The following is a 22367-nucleotide window of genomic DNA, read 5'->3' as shown; positions in this document are numbered from 1 at the left end:
TAGCCACTTTCAAAGACCTGACTGGGCTTATCCCACATCTCACAGAAGATGACAGCCATGCAAAGAGAGGGTGCCACTGGGATCAGAGCTCTCACTATAAAGAGAAAGGCGCTATACAATTTGAAAATAGAATTGTACATTTGTCCACCCACCCCGTGGCCAGCAGAGCTAACTCTCCATGACTGAAAAGTATTCCAAAGACCTGAGTGGAGGACCAAGGGTCCCCAGGCATTTGAGCTCAAGAGTAGTGCAAACAAATCACTTCTCATTTTTATTAGTAAAGCAAGCAAAACATGAGATGGTGTTTACAGTTAGCTTAAGCAGACCCAAGTACTGCGAGGGAACACACCTGGTGTTATGTCTCATCATCTTTGGTCATGTGAGAAGAGCCAAGAATTTTCCTCCCGGGCCTTTGCTCTTCCCACAGAGATTAATATGGACACGCCAGGGTGTTCTCTTCATGTCCTCGCTTTCAAGAGCATGCACTTACCATAGTTTATGGACTTCTTTCTAGAAGACCAGCTTGTAGGTAAGAGTATTCTGCACTCTGCCCTGTCCACAGTTCACAGTAAGCTCACAGCTTTCTTACACAGGCTCCCACACACACTTACAGCTAGTGCACACCTTCAGTGGTGTGCTGCAGGCGTTTCATGACACTTAGCAATCTTCACTGTTCACAAGACCGCCCAGAGTCATTCGGTCCCGTCAGGATCTCAGTTGGGGGCTTGGTTGATGACTCAGCCGAGTTCATACAACTCTTACAGAAGACCCACATTCAGTCCCCAGCCCCTACATCAGGCAGCTCACAACTAACTGCCTGTAACTGCAGTTCCAGGGGAATCAATGTTCTCTTCTGGCCCCCACACATGAATACACTAACTCACATACAAAAAAAATTGTAAATTAAAAAAAATACATAGAAATTTCTAAAGGATTGAGTTTCTTACTTAGTACAAACCAATTGTGCTAAAAGACACTGTGTTGGTTTGAAAGAAAATGGCTCCCACAGGGAGTGGCACTATTAGGAGGTTTGGCCTTGTTGGAGGAAGTGCGTCACTGTAGCCAACCCCACCAAAGCCCACACTGATCTGTGGGCTTCCCTAGGACTGTTGTGTGAATAAGAAGTAAAGCATATGGTATCTGAGCCATTACACATTGTGAGGTCAATCATCTCCTAGTAAACTCTTTCTCTTGGGCACTTTTGGGGAGGACACATCAAGGAAATTTAACTATAATATTTGTGCAGATATGTTTCGTTTGCCCTTCAAAGCTCACCCTCCAACCTCTGCACCCTGAAGACTAACATACTGCACAGACCTCTCAGCTCTGGGACTGACTGCCTGAGGCATGAGGAGGGAGCGTGAGGTGCAATCTTTCCTTTGGCTGGTTCTTTGGCCCAGGCCTTGTTATGTCACTCAGGGCTGGCCTCACACTCATGATCCTCCTGCCTCAGCCTCCTGAGTACTGGGATTACAGGTGTGAGCCACCACACGGTCTGGTGGCTTCCTGTCCCGATTGGTTCACACTTTCCTCCTCCGAACTTGCCTTGTGTGGCTCCCTCCTACTCTGGACTCTTATCTCCATCCCCTGCCATTGTCTGGGATACCTGGAGTGTGGCATCAGTTTGCCACTGCCAGACTCAGGTTACCGCAGCATCCCTGGCAAAGATGCTAGACCCACATCTTGATACTGTCCTTAAGAGAACGCTCCTGGAATCATTGTCCTTTGAGAGCACATCTGCTTCCTGTTAGCAATCTGGAGGATGCAATATTATTTTATCATCATGCTCCCAAGCAATGACAGCAAGGCCTGTTATTTCCACACCCCAGCGAGTAGTTGTACATTTAGAGCAATCAATAGCATTCACTAGCCATAGGTCAAGGCCAATTAATGCATCTCCCTCTAATGGTGCCTGGAAGTTCTCAGCAGCTCCAACTTCACCTCTCCACCACCCAAACCTGATACTGGATGCCCTTAGCCTTCCATCGGGCTCAGCTCCTCAGGCCAGCATTCAAAGCCTTTTTCCAAGCTCAGCTCCTCAGGCCAGCATTTAGGCACCTGTTGCTCTCCCTCCCTCACCATCACCGCCAATCCATAGCTTTCTGCTCTCTTCTCATCTACGTCATATGCCAGATGTGGACCTCTCCCTGGAGTCACCTTCCATGTTCCTTTCCACCTAGTTCTTGGTAGCCTTTCAAAACTTGGCCCATTCTTTGACATCTGCCCCCAACTAAGGCCCCTCACCACCCGTGTGCTACCCCACCTCCCCAGGCTGGCGTCAGTCTCTGTACCCACATGGGGTGTTGTAGAGCTACTCTGTTAGCCAGCCCATTGTTCTCCTGCTCTTGACTTCTGGAGTTTTCTGGCTATCTGAGATTGCCTTTTATTTAGTTATTTAGAGACAGCGCTCACTGGGCAGCCTAGGATGATCTGTAGGATCCTTCTGCCTACAGGTTGTGGAACACTGTCTTCCAGGTATGGCATGGCCATTGGTGTCTTAAAAGTAAGCAACTGTGGCCCGGCAGTGGTGACGCATGCCTTTAATCCCAGCACTTGGGAGGCAGAGGCAGGCGGATCTCTGTGAGTTCGAGGCCAACCTGGCCTACAAAGCGAGTTCCAGGAAAGGCGCAAAGCTACACAGAGAAACCCTGTCTTGAAAAAAAAAAATGAAAATAAGCAACTGTGATTAGCCACACAGAGACCCCACAAGGTTTGACCCATAATATTGACTCATGGGAGAGTGGGTTTGCAAGGCTCACAGAGGACTGACAGGCCACGGCTCACGGCGGACCAGAGGAGCTCAAGCCCAGCTCACACCAGATCAGTCCACTCCCCAAGGATGTGTAAGTGGTTGACGATTGCTAAGAGGGAGCGTCCTCTTCAGTGGTACAGCCACCTCTAAACTGCTCACACTCTTGTAGGCATCTCTCACCAATGCTCCCGTCAGAACTCTGCTTGAACTCACTGGTTCACTAAACTGGATTTAGGCACAATTGTTTCTTTAGCCTGTCATTGGTTCATGTCTCACCAGGAAAGGTTCATTCAAAGCTGCTTCTCCCAGATGCTGGGATTAGCAGGCATGCACCACCACACTAGAGCTGGGATTAGCAGGCATGCACCACCACACTAGAGCTGGGATTACAGGCATGCACCACCCCCAGAACTGGGATTAGCAGGTATGCACCACCCCCAGAACTGGGATTAGCAGGCATGTCCCACCCCCAGAACTGGGATTACAGGCATGCCCCACCCCCAGAACTGGGATTAGCAGGCATACCCCACCACCATGGCTGGGATTACAGGCATGCCCCACCCCCAGGGCTGGAATTGTAAGCGTTCACCACCGCCAGGACTGGGATTACAGGCATGCACCATCACTAGGGGTAGGATTATAGGCATATACCACCATACCAGGGCCGGGATTACAGTCATGCACCATGATGCCAGGGGTTGGGGTTATAGCCATGCACCACCACACCAGAGTTGGGATTGATGATTATCGGTGTCGACAATCTCAATCCAGGTACTTTGTGAACGTTAGTTGAGTGCAGTCTCTAGTGGTTCCAGGCGTTTATTGAAATCTCACGAGTACCCTGCCATTCCTGCGGGGATGAAGATGAAGATGATGCAAGGAGAGGACAGATATCAACATTCCTCATTCTCTTCCCAAAAAAAGCCGGGGATGTGAGAGAAGAGGGCTGCTTCTTCTCTCCCAGGGACCCCTGCCTTCTCTCCCCACAGGATAAATGACACTCCAGCCTTAATAGGCACAACCCACCACAAACTCCCCATGAGCAGGACCTGGGTAACCGAAGTTTGTATTATCACATAAAATCTTATTTCAATTGTTATGCCTTGCTTATATTACTAATAACATTTTCATAAGTACATTTCCATAACTAATAGATAACATTTCACAAAACAGAGTTCAATTATTCCTTAGAAATGTTGATCCAACTTTTGAAACATTGAATAAATGAGTGTGAGTATCATCTGTTTTAAGAACTCTGGAATCCATGGCTCCATAGCATAGCATCCAGTGTTGACTGAAAATAGGAGTCCACCTGGCTCCACATCTTATTCGCAGTAGCACTTGGATGATAATCTCGGCTCTCTGCACCTCAGTTTCCACCCCTAAAAGGGAAAAGCAATTCATATCTCATAGGATTGTGTGAGGACCAACTCAGCATGTAGAAAGTGCTTAGAATAGTGTTTGACCCATCATACCAGCATTAGAATGTAATCTTGTTTATTAACTGTACTTTCAACAATATTTATTTGCATATACATGATGGTCATCATTGAAGATCAGAATTATTAATTTGGTTTGTCAGGCTAGTCATACCTTCCAGGTTGGTCATTGTCTTTGTAAACAGACATTTCCTGTCCCGACCACTTATCCCAAATACCTGACTCAGAGGCTGAATATGAATTATAAATGCTCAGTTGATAGCTCAGGCTTGTTACTAGCTAATTCTTACACTTAAATTAACCCATACTTCTATGTATGCTTTGCCACATGGCTCATGGCTTGTTACCTCATTTTTATATATCCTGCTTGCTTGGTGGCTGGCTGATATCTCTCCTGACTCTGCCTTCCTTCATTCTCAAACATCATTCTCAGTTTGGCTTTCCTGCCTAACTTCCTTCCCAGCTACCAGCCTGTCAGCTTTTTATTAACCAATGCAAGTAACACATATTCATAGTGTAGAAAAGGATTGTTCCACAGCAGTCCTAGTCAGCATTCTATTGCTCTGAAGAGACACCAGGACCATGGAAACTCTTACAAAAGAAAGCACTTAATTGTAGACTTGCTTAGAGTTTAAGAGATTTAGTCCTTTATCATCATGGCATGGGGCATGACAGCAGCATGTATGGCCACATGCAGGCAGACATGGTCCTGGAAAAGTAGCTGGGAGTTCTGCATCCTGATCCATAGGCAGAGACAGAGAGAGAGAGAGGGACTGGGCTTGGCATGGACTTTTGAAACCTTAAGGCCCACCCCCAGTGACACATCTCTACATTCCAACAAGGCCACAACTCATAATCCTTGGTTGACTAAGCATTCAAATATATGGGCCTATGGAGGCTGTTCTTATTCAAACCACCACAGTCATTGAAAATAGTTCATAATTTTGTTAAATGATCAAGAGCTGCCAGGCAGTGGTAGTACACACCTTTAATCCCAGCACTCAGGAGGCAGAGGTAGGAGGATCTCTGTGTGTTGGAGGCCAGTCTGGTCTATACAAGTTTCAGGACAGCCAGGATTAAACAGAGAAAACAACAACAACAACAAAAAAAAAAAAGTTCAAGAGCTTATAATTGTGCTCTGATGATCAGGCCATCAGAAGTGAGTTGAATCTGGATTCTCTAAGCTCCATTCCTATTTGCCCAAGCTTCTGTCCCACAGGCCTCTGCTATGGTTGCCAATCTTTGCTTCATGTGCTTTTCATCTGTGTGTCTGTTCAGCTCGATCAAGAAAACTTTCACCTTTTCAGTTCTTCAGCTCCTGCACCTATGGCTCAAGGAACAGAGAGGAAGAAGGGGCAGAAAGCTCATAAGAGCCAGAGTACCAAGAAGTTGGCTGTGAGACTGCCTTTCATAGAAAGAGCTGCATAAAGTAGATGGGAAACAATGGCAATATCAATACACATGCTAAGAAGGAGGGGGGAAATCTCCCAGGGCCCGACTCCTAGACAAAGAACTACAGGCAACTAATACTGCCAAGAGAGGGAGAATTAGCCTTTCCCACAGATGAGCCCCCTGACTGGTTATCCAGTACAAGATGGTCAGCCCTAGAACCATATATACACAAACAACAAAAATTGACTCAGTAGGTTGTGTGTGTGTGTGTGTGTGTGTGTGTGTGTGTGTGTGTGTAAAACAATAAATAATCAAAGGAAAGAAGCCCTCAATATGAGAGTAGGTAGAGACATGGTAGGGGTTGGAGGGAAGGCCTTCAGAGGGGCTAGAGGAAGGAAAGAAAAGGGGAGGCATGATGCAATTATATTGTAATTTAAAATGTTAATTAATTAAATTTTTATTTAAAGCTTTAAAGATACTCTCAAATAACAGTGCACACTATAAGGGACAGTTAGAGAGTAACACAACTGCCAGTGGCTGCTGTGGAAGAATCTTTTTGTGCACTGTCAAGATATGTCACTCAGATCGGCTTAATAAAAAGCTGAGGAGCTGGAGAGATGGCTCAAAGGTTAAGAGCACTGGCTGCTCTTCCCAAGGTCCTGTGTTCAATTCCTGGCAACCACATGGTGGCTCACAACCATCTGTAATGAGACCAGGTGCCCTCTTCTGGCCTGCAGGCATAGATGCAGGCAGAACACTATACATAATAAATAAATAAACTTTAAAAAATAAAATGAAATGAAAAGCTGGATAGCCAATAGCTAGGCGGGATTTTTGAGGCAGAGAGGATGCTGGAAAGGAGAAGGGAGAAGCCAGGAGACACGAAGAGAAAACAGGAGGTACAAGATGGAAGAGAGGTAATGCCATGTGTTAAAATGTTGATTATTAGAAATGGGTTGATTTAAGTTATAAGAGTTAGTTAGAAACAAGCCTAAGCTATCAGCCAAGCTTTCATGATTAATAAGTCTCCATGTAGTTATTTGGGAGCTGGAAGGTGGGTCAGAGAAAGACTTGCTACAGTTGGCTTTTACATGGAATGGTCAAAAGTAGTGTCTACAGGAGACAACTGGCACTGAGAGGAGCATGATGAGAGGAAGTTGGTCATGTGAAGAGCTCAGGGGAAGAACCTTCCAGGCAGACTGACCATGGTCTGTTTGCTTAGCTCACTGTACGTCTTCCATGTAAAGTCAACAACGACAACCATGCCTACTGACTGCTGTACCTAATGAAGCTTACAATAAGTATTTCTGATTAAAGAAGGGAATTCTGGGTGTAAAGTCTCCTTGATGGCCTGATTTGGACCTGGCTCTGAGATACAGGTAAGCTTTTTAAATTTAGATTTCTTAATAGGAAGTGTATTCTCTTGGGTTAAAGCCAACATGTGTGAAAACATACAACACCTGCACCAAATTTGTCTCCAGTTCTCCCAATTCCTATGTCCCATAGGTAACCACTGTTTTCTGTTTTTCAAATAAACTTACTTCCAGAATTAGTGAGTGGATGTGCAAACAAATTGCAAATACGTGTCCTCCCATTTCTTCCTTCTTTAGCAAAGCCTGGAAGATTTTCCTGAATTTCGCCTTATTTTTAATAGGTTTTAGACATCTTTTATCACCTGTTAACTTTCTTTCCTGTTGTTTTCTCATTCTTTTGTACAACTGCATAGTATTCCAGCAAGCAGATATAACATAATATATCTAATCAAATTTATTGAAAGACAACTGAGTTCTTCATAATGTTTTAGAAATAATTCTTTGGTGATGCCCATTTAGTTTCCTGTAGTGTTATATGACTCAACATATTATTCTTTTAACTTCTGGATTTCATACTTCATTTCAAAAAAGTTTTAATCTCTAAGCCAACCAACACAGGACATTTGCTAGAGTAAAAATTAATGTTAGACCATAGATCAGTGGCCTAAAAAAACTATTCAGCTTTATGAGTTCATTTCTGGGCATGAATCCATAAGAATATTGGCTGATATAGCAAAATATGATTTCATTTCAACTGAGCAGGCAGCATAAAGCGTAAACGCTGCAGGGTCCACCAAGGTCATTTGGACAAGGCATTCTGGAGCACCCCCTGGGGAAAACACTCATCCTGGTCCTTCTGAGCACAAAGAATAGTTTTAATTTTACCTAAATGCTAATGCAGCATTGTTTGCAGAAGGAATATAGGCTCAGCAGGTCTCCTGGTCACCAGAGCACCAAGGATGTTCTGAGAAGGGCGCAGTTAAGCTGGAACTCAACAAGCCATGGGCTATAGTCTCAGCGCTTGGGAGGTGACCATAGAAGGCTCCAGAGTTCAAGGTCACACTGGGCTGCACAGTAATTTCAAAGCCAGCCTGGCCTGCATGAAACCCCGTTTCAAAATACTGCCCCCCCCCCAGAAAACAATAATAAAAATAAAACAAACTGATGTCCTCCTAGCCAAGAAGAAAATGCGTGGGATCCTTTGAGTTTATCTTGAATGTATCTGCTGCTGGGGTGGCGGCTGTTCCATCTGGCCCAAGGGGAAATTCCACCCAGCTGGCCCCTTCCAGGAAGCTTGGTTGGCAGGATGCCTAGTGAGGAGAGCATGGCACGTGCTGCCTTTGCCAGAGGACAGGGCAACAGGCTGGATGGGACTGTTTTAACACACAGGAACTTACCGAAGGATCTGTAAGAACACGCTCAAATGCAGATGGAAGGGTCTTCATGGAGCTTTGCAGCCTGGGCAGGGCCCAGACTCAAAAGGGAACCTGCAAGACACAGAGAGGATCTGCGATCAGAAAGGCTACCCCTCATCCCCTCTGAGGTGGGTCTAACGGTGCATGCATATTGAGGAGAGAGAAGGTGGGGGAGAGGAAAGAGGGAAGGAGGAGGGAAGACAGGTAGGGGGGAAGGGGGAGGGGAAAGGAGGGAGGGCTGTTTTGAGCTTCAGCCTTTCGAACCCTTTCCGAGTTTCTAGAAAGTGTATTATGTGTTTTATGGCCTTCCAGAAGGCTCTCCCGTCCCTTCATGCGGCTTCTTCCCATTTTACCAGCCATTAGTTTGGAAACTCCAAAGTGGATGCACATTTCTGATGGCAATGGTATCACCACTAACACATGTGCTTTGGGCCACCAGCCTCTTCCAAAAGCTAGACCCAAAGTTAACCTGTAAGGTCCACCTGCCCAAAAGTCAGGTAACTTCCTGGGATTCTGGGAATTGTAGTTTCAAGAGATAACACCTGCCCAAGGACAGGGTAATTTCCTGGGATTCTGGGAGTTGGAGTTCTTGGAAACTAACAACAAGAGCCTCATGGAAAAGTACGGTGGCCTATGAGTTTTGCCCATATAAGCTCTGCCAACATGTGTCTCTGTGCCACTTACCTGGAAAGTTTCCAGGTGATGGTCCTGGCCATATTCTATCTTGGTCAGTATTTAATATTTTTAATAAAAGTTTGCTTAAATTTGGCCAAAATGGTGGAACTGTTTTTTCTGGCAAATTTTAGGACTAACATAAGAGACACACCCAGTACTGCGTAATGTGGGAGCAGAGCCATGAACAAAGCCAAAAAATTATGATTCTGCCAGTTTCTGTATGAAAGGATGGAGTGAGGGTGAGCAACTTCCTGTAACCAATAGTTAAACACAAGTTAAATAAGCCTATTATTGGTGCTTGCCTGGCTTCTAGCCCTAGTGAATCCCATTCTAGAGAGGTGTATGTCTGATACACATTAAGGCCTTAGCAGGTAGATGTCTCTATCTCTGTCTCCCTCTTTTCCTCCCCCTTCCCTCTCCCTCTTCCTTCCTCTGTGTGTGTGTGTGTGTGTGTGTGTGTGTGTGTGTGTGTGTGTGTGTGTGTATTGGATGCATGAGCGTAATTGAACATTTCTCTCCTGCCCACCTGTTCCCAAATATCTGGCAGTTGCTTCCCAAATAATTGACTCAAAGGCTTAATATAAATTATGAATATTCAGCCAATAGTTCAGGCTTATTACTAACTAGCTCTTACATTTTAAGTACCCCATATTTCTTATTTACACTCTGCCACATGGCAGTACCTTTATTAGCATGGCGTGATTGTTGGTTTTAATGCAGCAGTGCTGTATTTTTCATTAAGTGGTTACCGTGCAAGAAAAGCCATGAGGCATGACAAAACCCACTTATAAGAGTTTATTGGGGGGGGGGCGGAAGAGAATATGCTCTTAGGCCAATGGAAATGGTTGTGCAGAGAGAGGGGGAAGAAGGAGAAGGAGGAAGAAGAAGGGGGAGGAGTCTGTAACCTGCTTTTTATGGATTCCCCAGCACATACGCATACGGGCTTATGGAGCTTTTGCCACACATGCACATAGATTGTATGATCACGCTGTGTGCGAATTATATGACCACACAGCACACAGATTATGCAGGATGTAAAGCCCTGGAATGACTAAACATCTGAACAGTGCATGTGTGGTCATGTAGCTAGGGGAGTGACCAGGAATCCCAACAATGATCATTTCCTGCTTTCTCTGCACCTGGCTGGCAGCCCCTGACTCCATCTTCTCCTTCCCATCATCCTTAGTTTGATCACCCCACCTATGCTTCCTGCCCAGCTACTGGCCAATCAGCATTTTATTAAACAATTCGAGTGACAAATCTTTAAAGAGGATTATTCCACAGCACATGGAATACAAATACAAATATTTCATCCAAATACAAAGAGCTAGCCTGTACCGAGCAGCCCACAGTCAATGTCCCAACCAAATAATTGTCACCATCAGGCCCCTACCACACCTCTGACTTTAACTCTTGCCCACTCAGCTTCAGCCTCTATGCAAAACACCAAATGTGTTCAGCCCTCAGGACGTTTGCATGTTCCATTTTACTGTCTGAAATGTGTTGTGGAATATTACTTTAACCGTGTAAAGGTGTGTTACATTTGTTTATGCTGCATCTGTTTAATGATGTAAGGATGTGTGTTTAATTCTGCAAATATGTGTTGCATTTGTTTCACCTTGCCTGCCTAAGGCACCTGATGGTTCTAATAAAAAGATGGGTGGCCAATAGCTAGGCAGGAGAAGGGTAGCCAGAGCTGGCAGGCAGAGAGAATACATAGGAAAGGAAGAATGAGAGAAGAAGAGAGAACACAGGAGAGGGAGAGAAAAGTAAAAAGCCTCCAGGCAAAAGGTAGATGAGAAACAAGTTAATTTAAGTTCTAAGAGCTAGCCAGAAACAAGCCTAAGCTAGGCCGAGCTTTCATAACTAATAATAAGTCTCCATGTCATGATTTGGGAGCCGGTTGGTGGCCCAAAAGAAAAAGCCTGGTACAGAAATGCTCTTTCCCAAATATCTGCATGTCTGTCTCTCTTAGCTTACTCAGGTCTCTATACCTTCTAACAGAGCTTTCTTAAAGCCACTCTGTGTGAATCATAACCCCTCACCCCATGTTTTATAACCACCACCACCCCTCCACCACCACCTTTTTTCCTTCTCCATACTTAACATTATCTAATGTTTCTTATGAACATTTTCTCTCTCTAGAGCAGTGATTCATAACCTTTGGTCATGACCCCTTGGGGGAGGGTGTTGATCAACACTTTCACAGGGGTCACCTAAGATCATCAGAAACACAGATATTTACAGTAGCAAAATTACAGTTACGAAGTAGCCACAAAATAACTTTATGGTTGGAGGTCACCCACAGCATGAGGAGCTGTATTAAAGGGTGGCAGCTTTAGGAAGGTGGAGGATCGCTGCTCTAGAGGTAAGCTCCCTGAGAATGCTGAGTGTACAGGGGTTTTGCTCAGGGTTGTATTGTGAGTATCTGGAACCGTCCCACAAAGATGCTGCCCAGTGAGGATGCTCCCGAGGAAAGGTGCTACTGATAGATGGCGCTGTGCTTGAACCCTCAAAGTGTTTATCATGTGATTGGCACTGATTTCTCTTAGAACATAATCCTGCCAATGTATCTGCCTGCGATATGTTCCTCTCATCTTAAACTATAGTACAAGACAAAATGGGAGTTTGGGGTAGGTTTTTAGCAAAGGTCTTATTTATTGCTCCTTTTCCTTTGTGAAGGCTTCTGCGTCTGCTCGGAGAAGATTAGAAAAGTCAGACAAGGAGCGTCGACTTTGAAGCACTGCCTTGTGCGGTATGTGCTGGCTGACTCATCCTCAAGGTATTTCTGCAAGGCTAAGAATGCACATCAAGTCTAAGAACGCACAAGCCCCTGTCTTCCTTCTGACAGGTGTGAAGTGATCTTTATCCAGGTACTCCTCCTCAGAGGCAGCCTGGGAGGAGACAGCAAGACAGCTTCCTCACCTGGTGCCCTGATGAGGGCATCAAGTGCTTTGGTGGTCCTCGGATCTGTGAGGAGAAAGCACTTCCTGACCACCAAGCCAGCCGGTGCAGCAGGGGCTCTCCTGCGTGAGCCTTGCCTTCTTACTGGCATTTAGTGTGTGTCTGGCACACAGGAGGCAGGGGGAGGGGCCAGCAAGCATTTGCAGGCTCTTTGTTTGATTGCACATTTTGTTTACTGATTGGGAGGACAACTTCAGCGGCCCTTTTCAGTGGACAGCATCTTCCCCTGGCTGTGGAATACCTGATGGTGATTGTCTCGAGCTGAGTACAGCCACTCAAATCTCAGGACAGGCCGGTATGAAGCTGAGCACTTACTTGCCTGCACCAGGTACTGTGAACAAAAAGCTTCCGGGACCTTGTTTTTATACTTCCTGCTTTAATAGCTGGAAGTAAATACAAAGAGAGTATTGGTGACTGACAGACACTTTTAATCCCTGTAATCCCAGGGAGGCAGAGGCAGGAGTGTTAGAATTCTGCCCTCACTCCAGCTACATGACCGCACATGCACAGTTCAGGAGTTAAGCAAAGGGTCTTGTGTCTTACGTCATCAATGTGCGCTGGTGATCACGTGGTCACACAATCTGTACCTTAAAGAGCCGTGACTCAGACCCCACCCTCTCTCTCTGTTCTGCTCTGCTCTTTTTCTCCCCCACCATCTTTCTCACCGCACGTGCTTCTGTCCCAGGCCTGGTTCTTCTCCCCCACCCCTCTTCCTCCTAAGAAAGCTCTAAAACTAATACTGGGTTCTGTCGTGACCGTGACCTTTCCACGGGCAACCAGTGCTGCAACCAGCGACGCTTATCATTCATTTCAAGGAGGATCACGAATTCTAAGGCAGCGCGGGCCACATAACAGGACCCTATCTCAGCAAACAAAAGACCTTAGGCCCCAAAGTAGCAAAAAACGGGGGCAGGAGATGTGGCTCAGTTCGTAGAGTGAGTGCCCAGCACACAGAAAGCCCCCAGGTCCACCCCCAGCACCACATAAACCGGGTGTGGTGGTGGTGCACACCAGTAATCCCGGCATTTAGGAGGTGGAGGCAGGAGGCTCAGCAGTTCAAGGCCATCTTCAGCTACACAGCAAATGGGAGGCCAGCCTGGCTACATGAGACTAAGGAAGTAGCTAAAGAGCTGGACCAATTCTTGTTCCTATTTCTAGCAAATGTCACTCGGACATACTAAGGGTGATTGGCTGCCATGCTACCCACCACCCCCTCGCCTCTGTTACACCACAACACTCTTGACCCAGGCCTTCCCCCAGCTGGCTCCCTCTGCTGGTCAAGCCATAGATTATCGGTACCAGTCAGGGCTGTAATTAAAACGTAGCCCGGCCTAATCATGTGATGTGAACTACTAAATGCAAAACAGAAGAGATTCACAAGCCGTTTTCCTTTACCTTTCCTGGTGAGTTAGGTTGCTAAGGCTTGATACGTTTGCTGCCTGTCATTTACCTAGAGAAGCTCTGCCCGGAAAGCCTCATCTTGCTCTCTGTGCCATCTTGTTTTGTCAGCTTGACACAAGCTAGAGTCAGCTGGGAAGCAGGAACCTCGTTTGGAAAGTTCCCTCCATCAGATTAGCCTGTAGGGCATGTCTGTGTAAGGCAGTGCTTCTCAGCCTTCCTAATGCTGGGACATCTCACGTCGTGCTGGCCCCCAACCATAAAATTATTTCATTGCTACTTCATAACTGTAATTTTGCTACTGTTGTGAATTGAAATGGAAATATCTGATCTGCAACTCCTTGGGGTGTCAAGACCCCCAGGCTGAGAACCACTGCTGTAGGTTTGTTTGTGTTTTTTTTTTTTTGTTGTTGTTTTTGTTTTTTAAATGAATGTTCTAAGTGGGAAGGCCCCGCCCACTTTGGACAGTGCCACCCCTGGGGAAGCATTCCTGGACTGTAAAAGAAAGCGAGCAGAGTAAGCCATGATGGAGAGCAGCCAGTCAGTGGCAGTGTTCCTCTTCAGCCGTTGCCTCCAGGTTCCTGTCTGAGATCCTGCCCTGGCTGCTCTCAAATGATGGACTAACCTGTTAGCTAAAATAAACCCTCCTCCCCAAGTTGTTTTGGTTAATGTTTTATCACAGAGACAGAAAAGCTCACCAGGACACTTTCCAACAGTGTGGGAGGCTGCGCTAAATAAACACCAGGACCTTTACCTAAATTTGGCGTCGGTGAGCACTGAGAACACACAATGTGGAGCAAAATATTTTCCAGCACAGGTAATGCTGTGTGGCCTGAATGTCTGTAAGGCTCCCATTCACGCAGGCTTAGCGTCCCCAGTCTAAAAACATGAAATGGAAAGCGCTCTGAAACCTGAAATTTCAACTCAAAACAATGTATTCTAGATCTTACATGGGGGGTGGGTGGTAGGGATACTCAACTGGTAAACAAATATCCCAAAATCTACAGGAAGAGGAGGGAGGAGAGGCAGAGAAGGAGGAAGAGGAAGAGAGAGGAGAAGGAGGGAAGGAGGAAGGGGGAGGAAGAAAAGGAGGAGGAGGAGGAAAACATGAAAATGTCTCATCCCAGACATTTTTGATAAGGTTTTGACCTGTGTGCTGAGATTCAGTCCACAGTGTCAAAAGTGCCTTTAGGAATCGACTAGGCCCTAAGAGCTCCATCTTCGTGGGTAAGTCTAGTGCCTTGTACATAAAGCCCCAAAGGGCTCTCTTGCTATGTCTTAACCAGGTCACTGTCACGTCTGTGAGGAATGGGACCTGACCAGACACCAGTTCTGCTGGTACATTGATCTTGGATTCCCAGCTTCCCAAAGCGTGGGAAATAAACTCCTGCACTTAAAATGATTCAGTATAAGGTGCTTTGGTAATGCGCTCAGAATTCACTAGCACAGAGAGCAAGCAGAACTCGGAGCAGGCCCTGAGGACTGGATTTAAAAGGCTTAAACAGCAGGATGAATGAAGAATGTAGCACCTTCAGGCCCACACACACTCTGGAGACCTTGCTCCTTGGGCTGTCCATGCTCCCGTTTCCTTCATAGGTCCCTGTTTCTCCGACCGTTTCTTGGGTGGACACCCTAATCTGACCTTTACTTGTTCTGGAGCCCCAGGGCTCTTTTCCATGTAGCTATTCTTCCTGCCTAGGAGATCTCAAAACATCCTTGCCTTTCACTGATATACGTAATATTACTATTTTGCAAATGACTATATCTATATCGGATGGTTGTATAGATGTGTGTGTGTGTGTGTGTGACTCACAAGTGCAGGGATGTCCCTGCTGTGTCCTCTAACTCCAGACCTACAAAGACAATGCCTCCTTTGGTTAGAGAGAACTAACTGTGGGTCAGGCAAGCCGCGGAGAGGAGGGATGGATGTAAGGAAAAGCCTGAGACCTTTGCCTCTGAGTTAGGGGCCCCGAGAGAGCTGGCAGGTTGGCAGTGAAGGTCAGCAAGCAGATGCATGGGCCAGCCGGGTCAGTGAGACCATCTCAGCCTCAACCAGGAGATCAACGGTACTGAGGATTTGGGCCAGCACCTTAAGAAGCCATAGAAAGGTGAGAAAGAAAGAAGTCATGCCTTTTGAGTTAGAACTCGGAAAACCTGGCTGGCTTAGCGGTTAGGCTGTGTGAGCCTAAAAAGCCTCAAGGCCATCTTAACCCAGAGGGATCTGGGTGTTTCGAAGTCACCACCCCAGATTCAACATATCAAAAACTGAATTCAAGTCATTTCTTTCTCAAAATCTAGTGTAGGCCCTGATGCCACTAACGGGGCTTCCCACTTAGCCAGCTTTCCCAGCTGAAAGTTGGGGTGTTTTTATGCCATTTCCACATTTCTTACCGCCCTCATCGGTTCCATCACCTGGCTTTGACACGCTAGCCTGGGTGTGGGTCCAGCTACACCAGGATCCTAGGTCCCCTGCCCTTGACACCTTCTTGTCTCCTCTGCATGTGCGTCCGTCTGGGTTTCCTATAGTTTGTCACCACAGGTCAGCTGTGGGTGCTGGCAATGCCCGGTTCCCTCGGCAACCTCACAGGGCTCTTCAATGAGCGGGGCCACTGTGCACTCACGTTAGCTCTGCACCTCCAGCCTCTTTCTATCCAGCCTTTCAGGCTTCTTTCATGCTTTCACATTTGTGTGTCCCAATCCACTATTTAAAAAAAAAAAAAAAAAAAAAAAAAAAAAAAAAAAAAAGGCAATTTTTTTTTTAAGTATAACTTTTCCTTTTCTTGTATTTTTTTTTTTTAAATTTGGAGGGGAGCAGTCACCTTTACCTGCTAAACCATCTTTCTGGTCCATAGCCATTTTTTTTTTAAGTAAGTAGGAAGTTTATGAAGATAATAAGAGACTAGAGGAAATGATAGGTTTGCAGAAAACCATTGGTTGGGCATATTAATTTCCTTGAGCAGACTAAGGAAATAGGTTGCCCCTTGGGAAGCTATTTTATCCTAATACCATATTTGGAAATTTTTACCTTTCGTGGAGAGGAAGCACTCCATCTCCAAGAGAACAAAATAAATTTAAACATTTGGGTTGATTACTGGAAACACTCCCTATCTGGGAGAGAAATATTGAATTATGAAATGGCCTCCTCGGGAAAATCGCGAGAGTCACTATCCAAAATATTAAAAATTAAATCAGATAAAACATTAGCTGGGCCTAATGTAGGAAATGGTCCTGTTCTGGTTTTGGGGAGAGAGGCTGAGAAACCTACTGGGGCTTTTCTATTATTTATTTTAAAGATTTTTGCCAAGAAGCAAAACCCACAGGGCAGAAGTTCCAAAGCTGCTCCTGAAGAGACAGGTTATGAGAGGCTGTGAGCACCCTTCGGGCTGTGTTCTTGGTGTGTTGAACTGGAGCCCCGGGAAAGCTCCGCTCACTCCCTGAGCTTCCTTCCGGTCCCTCCCAGACTCACACCGTCGTCTGTTCCTCCCCTCGGACACCTCCTTCAGAAGTGAGCAGATTGACAAAGGAATCCCTGCACTCTGAGGACGGACATTAAGGAATATCGGGGTTTTTAAAATAAAAATGTAAGCTGGGCATCTGACGCACACCTTTAATCCCAGCACTCAGGAGGCAGAGGCAGGTGGATCTCTGTGAGTTCGAGGCCAGCCTGGTCTACAGAGCGAGTTCCAGGACAGCCAGGGCCACACAGAGAAACTCTGTCTCAAAAAGCCAAAAGCAAAACAACAACAACAAATCTGAGATATATTTTGAAAATTAAAGAGGAATAAGGGGCTGGAGAGGTGGCTCAGAGGTTAAGAGTGCTCAGTCAGTGCTCTTGCAGAGGACCTGGGGTTTGGTTCCCAGTACCACAATGGTGGCTCACAACCACCTGTAACTGGCTCCAGGAGACCCAACTCCCTCTTTGGGCTCCTGCATTCATGTGGTACACATAAATTCATGCAGGTACACACACACACACACCCCATATATATATAATATGGCTGGTCTGGAAATCCCCATGTAGACAGGCTGGCCTTGAACTTGTGACAGTCTCCCTGCCTCTGCATCCTGAGCCCTGATTATGGTTAGATTAAGAAGGCAAATGTTTGGATTGGAGAGGAAGTATTTTAAAAGATAATTCTGTGGGACTGGAGAGATGGCTCAGAGGTTAAGAGCATGTGCTGCTCTTCCAGAGGACCTGGTTTAGTGCCCAGCACCCACATGACAGTTCAAACCATCTGTAACTCCAGTTCCAGGGGATCCACGACCTCTTCCGGCTTCAGTAGACACCAGAAGCATACATGGTGCATTACACACACATACACACACACACACACACACACACACACACACACACACACACACACACACACACAAAGGCAGAACACTCACACATAAAATAATAAATAACCCCAGAGAAGGAGGAGAAGGAAGAAGAGGTTTAAACAGAGAAAGGGTCAGAAGAAAGAGAGATGTCAGACAGTCAAGGCTCTCAGGGGTCCTGAGGGAGGAAGGGGTCTGATTAGAGAAACTAAGGATGTTTGAAGAAGGGAGGGAGCTGAGAAGAAGATGTAGCTGGTAGAGTCAGCTTCGTCGGGGCCCAGGGTACATGCTAAGTTCTGACCTTATTCCTGAAAGACTTTAAATTCATTGTTTACATGTTTATTGGGCTACAGTATTGAGAGCATTAGAAAGCACCAGGGCAAGTGTGAGGACCCCATCAGGCTTCCGGGGCAAATCAATGGGTGGTAGAGAGAAAGAGAGGCGGATAAATTTGGTAATTAGGAGAAAAAAAGAAACAGGCTTTAGTAATGACGTGAACAGGGGAAAGAGGTGCAGATTGTGTCATGATCAACTCCTAAGTGTGTGGTCTGGCCTCTGACAGGGCTGAGTGGTGTGTGTAGAGTCTGAGGGTCATGTAGGACGTCAAGCAGAGACTCCAGTAAGGAACCGAGTGGATGAGCTGGTTGATCTGGCCCAGTGGTTTCCTTCTGGGGATGGTTAACATGGAGCTGGTGCTTGGCACCATGGGATAGCACCCCTAGAAAGAGACCCTTGATGGTCATGAGAAGGGAAGCTTCAGACTCCTGCAAATTGGTCACAGTGAGATAAAGGGTCTGAGACGAATTGAGGGAAGGCTAGGGGAACACCGTGGTGCTGGAGCCAACAGGATTGCTTCGAGGGAAAAAATAGCTTTCCCTACCAAAAGTTGCCAAAAGAGCCAGAAAAATGTAAGTTGAAAATTCCATTTGACGTCCTCCAGGAAAAGCCACCATGAGGTTGATGCTGACCCTGTCAGTAAATGTCCACTGAGTGGATGGGAGCACATTGCAGACAGAGCAATGAGGCTGGGTCCTCAGAGGCCCAGGCTGACTACTGAAGGGCAGTGGACAACATCCATTAAACTTTGATATTGTTTAAATTGCTGGCTATTTACTTGGGGTTCACTGCTGCTGTGATATGTCTGAATTCTGAGGGATCAGAATATGCCACCCCAAAATGTATGGCACTGACATCAGAACTGTTTGAAATAATGGCAACTGAGTCTCAACAGATTTGGGAAGAATGTTCTACATTTTTGTTGCCCATCTGAAAGTCAGACACCTTTACCAGGAAGACAAGAGTGTATCAAGATATGAATGTGGGACACAGTCCTTCTCTTCTTTTATCCACTCATTTCCATAGCTTCTACTCCTTTGAAACCTGTTAAAGACACCACTAGAGAAAAGAGTGCTTAAAGATTGTATTAGTCAGGGTTCTCTAAGTAGCAGAATGAATCTCCATATAGATGGGGATGTATTAGAATGACGTAAAGGCTGTGTGGTCCAGCTAATCCAACAATGGCTGGCTATGAATGGAAAGCCCAAGAATCTAGAAGTTGCTCAGTCCACGAGGCTGGATGTCTCAGCTGGTCTTCAGTAGACACTGGAATTCTGAAGAGGTAGACTCTACTGCCAGTGAAGGAATGGACTTGTTAGCAAGGCGAGAGCAAGCAGGCAAAGAGCAAAAGCTTCCTTCTTCTGTGTCCACATAGGCTTCCAGCAGAAGGTGAGGCCCAGAGTAAAAGCGTGTCTTCTCACCTCAAAGGTCCACACTAGAAGTAGACTCATCCACTTCAAACCAAGCAAATTATCTCTCACAGGTGTGCCCTCCATTTCTGGATTGCAGTTCATTCCAGATGAAGTCAAGTTGACAACCAAGAATAGACATCACAAAGATCTAATCTTTTTTCTAGAATCATTTAAAAATTTTTAATGTTATACTTCAATAACTATTATCATTAGTATTTAATTATTATTATTGCTGAAGACTGAACCCAGGGTGTCCCACCAATGAGTGTTCCACTCAGTCCCACAGTTGTTTATATGGAGCTAGTTCACAGGGAACTTTCATGCCAGCTTATGTCAATGGGTGATCACTGCTGTAAGCATCTTGTTTTCAGGAAGCTGGTCCATTTCAAGTGGATTGCATGGCACCAGTTCCAGCAACTCCACTCTGGTTTGGTCAGTCCAAACAATGGTCTGCCGTAAACATTGTTTCACAAGCTTAAGCCTGTGTCGCATTTCCTTAGATGGGAAGTAAGTCCCTGTGTCTCACCTCCGTAATGGTGACTATTTTATCAGTTTATTTTAATGGTAAGCTATTTTTCTCTGATCCCTTCCATGCCTGTGATAAAAGTTGTCCTTCCTTCCTTCCTTTTTTCTTTCTTTAAATGTCAATTAGTGGCTTCTAGGCAATTCATGTTCCCCACATGAGTGATGTCCCTGGAGTGAGGAACAAACTGATTCAGTAGCACGAGAACAATGGTAAGCAAAGAGAGACGTGAGTTCATCGATGTCTTTGAGAAATTTGACTCTGAAGGACAGCTGAGTGGGAAATGGGGCAGGGCGGAGCATCCTGACCTTTCCTCCACCTAGCACGACAAGGGGGAAGATCTGAGCATGTTCAATGCTGCGAGGGATCTCTAGGTTAAGGGGAGAATCTGAAGAGCAGTCCAGAATTCATGGATAGAAACTAGGAGGGAACGGGATCCAGCTATCGGTGCACTAGCCTTTGATGGCGATATGGACTCCTCTTTGTTGTGATCCTGCCAAGGGGCTTGAAAGAGAGTTGAGAGGGAAGGCAAGGGGGCCACTCCCTGGAGGCTGCAGTCTCAGTGAGGCGCAGCAGTCATGAGGGAAGGAACAATAAGACCAGGTTGGCAGGGGACAGGGCTGGCTATTGAAGGGCGGTAGGGGGGATTACAGGACAGTGTCTCTGAGGAGATGGGGGCAAAGTCTGTGTTCACAGACAGGCTTGTTTACAGCCCAGCCATCAAAGCACCACCCTATCCAATATTCATGTGCAGAAACTCATCAATATTTATTTGTGATGTTTATGTTCCTGGTGCTAATGGCCTTCCAAGAGAGTTGAAGTTTCTTGGAAGCATAGGACCAAGGCAAGGCATACAACCACGGTTCTTTACTTAATCTCTTTCCATCTTTTATTCATTCATACAGTAAATATTTATTGAGCACTAGCCATGTGGCAGGCACGGTACTTGGGTGGGCTGTGGCTATGAACAAGGCAAGCATGGTGCCTGTGGGGTGGAGCCAGGAGATTCCTCCCCCTAAAGAGCTCACACTCTGCATTCAGGGGAAACCTGAAAGGCATGGAGATGAGCAAGCAAATACGCAAATATACGATAATTGCATATTTTGTTATGAGTGTCTTCCAGGACAATAGAAGCAGATGGGGAAATAAAAGGCAAGCGGATAGGAAGTGAGGTTCCTATGGAGCGTGCTGTCAGGACAGCCCTTCCGAGCTGAGCAACACAGAGCCACAAAGGAGCCAGGGAAAGCCCGCAGGCAGGGGGAATGGTGTGTGGCAGGACAGAAAAACAAGGAAGCGTGTGTGAGAGGAACACAGAGAACAAGAGGTCAGGAGGTCAGGAGGTCAGTTCAGGCCAGGTCACGTGAGTCCTTTTCAACTCTGGCTTTCATTTGAAGTGTGGTAGAAGGCAGTTGCCGTGAGAGTGATTGGAGAGAGCACACAGGAGGCTACTGAACACATGATCCCAGTGAGATGACTATAGTGTGGACTCTAGAGGGAGGCTCAACGTGGGGTCTATGCCAGAGGCAGACTGGCGGAACTTGGTGTCCCATTAGTCACTGGAGAAAGGCAGTAAATGAAGTAGAAGACCAAGCTTGACTCCTCATTTCTTAGTTGCGCAGATGAGTGTGTGGTACCATTTGGTGATGTGAATGATGCAGACATTGGAGGAAAAAGTCCCGAGTCTCACACAGAGTGTAGTGTAGTGTTTCACATGGGCCCGTGATTCTGGAGCCTCAAGACCAGGTCTAGGCAAGAAACTTGGGGCTGGCTCATCAGCATGGGGATCACAAGCCTCAAAACAAGAGAAGTCACTGAGAGGATCTGTGAAAAAGAAGATGTTGAAAAAGGATCCTGGACAGAGTGCCACAGCAAGTTAATTAAGTGAGCTAAAGGAGGAGGAGCCTACGTTCGAGGAAGGCAGCAAAATGAGAACAAAATGAGAGCTCTGGAAGAGAGAAGAGAAAGACACCAAAGAACGGCCGAGGAAGGCTGAAGAGAACCACTTGCCTGCTAACATGGAGGTCATTGGTGATGTTAGAAACAGTTCGAGTGGGATGGTCGAGAAACAGTTGTCAGAGGTGAAACAGTTCTTTCATAACCCCTTGTTGTTCTCAGCTGAGACACAAATAATAAAGATGATCAGGGAGCAAAAAGCAACACTATTAACATACTCGATGAGCATCACACAAGAAGCCTCGTGGAAGACACAGCAGAGGTCCAGAGCTCTGGCTAATACAGCATCTTCAAGCAAGAACAAGAAGTGAGAGCCAGGTGGTGGCGTATACTTGTACCCCAGCCTGTAGGTATGTGTACCACTCAAGAGACAGAGGCAGGAAGATTGTGAGTTAGAGCCAGCCTGGGCTACATAGTCAGACCTTTTCTAAAGGAAAAAAAAAAAGGAGGGGGCCTGGAGAGATGGTTCAGCTGT

At 46.1% G+C, this 22367-nt stretch overlaps 1 long non-coding RNA gene across 2 annotated transcripts; it reads right to left on the bottom strand.

The window, feature by feature from the left end:
- Positions 1 to 3805: 3805 nt before the first annotated feature.
- Positions 3806 to 8779, bottom strand: LOC143267156 (uncharacterized). 2 transcript variants are annotated; one of them, XR_013042065.1, is made up of 3 exons: positions 8665 to 8779; positions 8294 to 8383; positions 3806 to 4134 (listed from the first exon to the last, which is right to left on the bottom strand). It is a non-coding gene; the product is annotated as an uncharacterized LOC143267156 (long non-coding RNA). The 2 variants fall into 2 exon arrangements; XR_013042066.1 differs by lacking the exon at positions 3806 to 4134 and adding an exon at positions 5134 to 5515.
- Between the last annotated feature and the right edge of the window lie 13588 nt (positions 8780 to 22367).

This window comes from Peromyscus maniculatus, chromosome 9 (assembly GCF_049852395.1).
Source record: "Peromyscus maniculatus bairdii isolate BWxNUB_F1_BW_parent chromosome 9, HU_Pman_BW_mat_3.1, whole genome shotgun sequence".
In the NCBI taxonomy this organism is placed as follows: Eukaryota; Metazoa; Chordata; class Mammalia; order Rodentia; family Cricetidae; genus Peromyscus; species Peromyscus maniculatus.
This window is presented reverse-complemented; position numbering and strand designations above follow the sequence as displayed.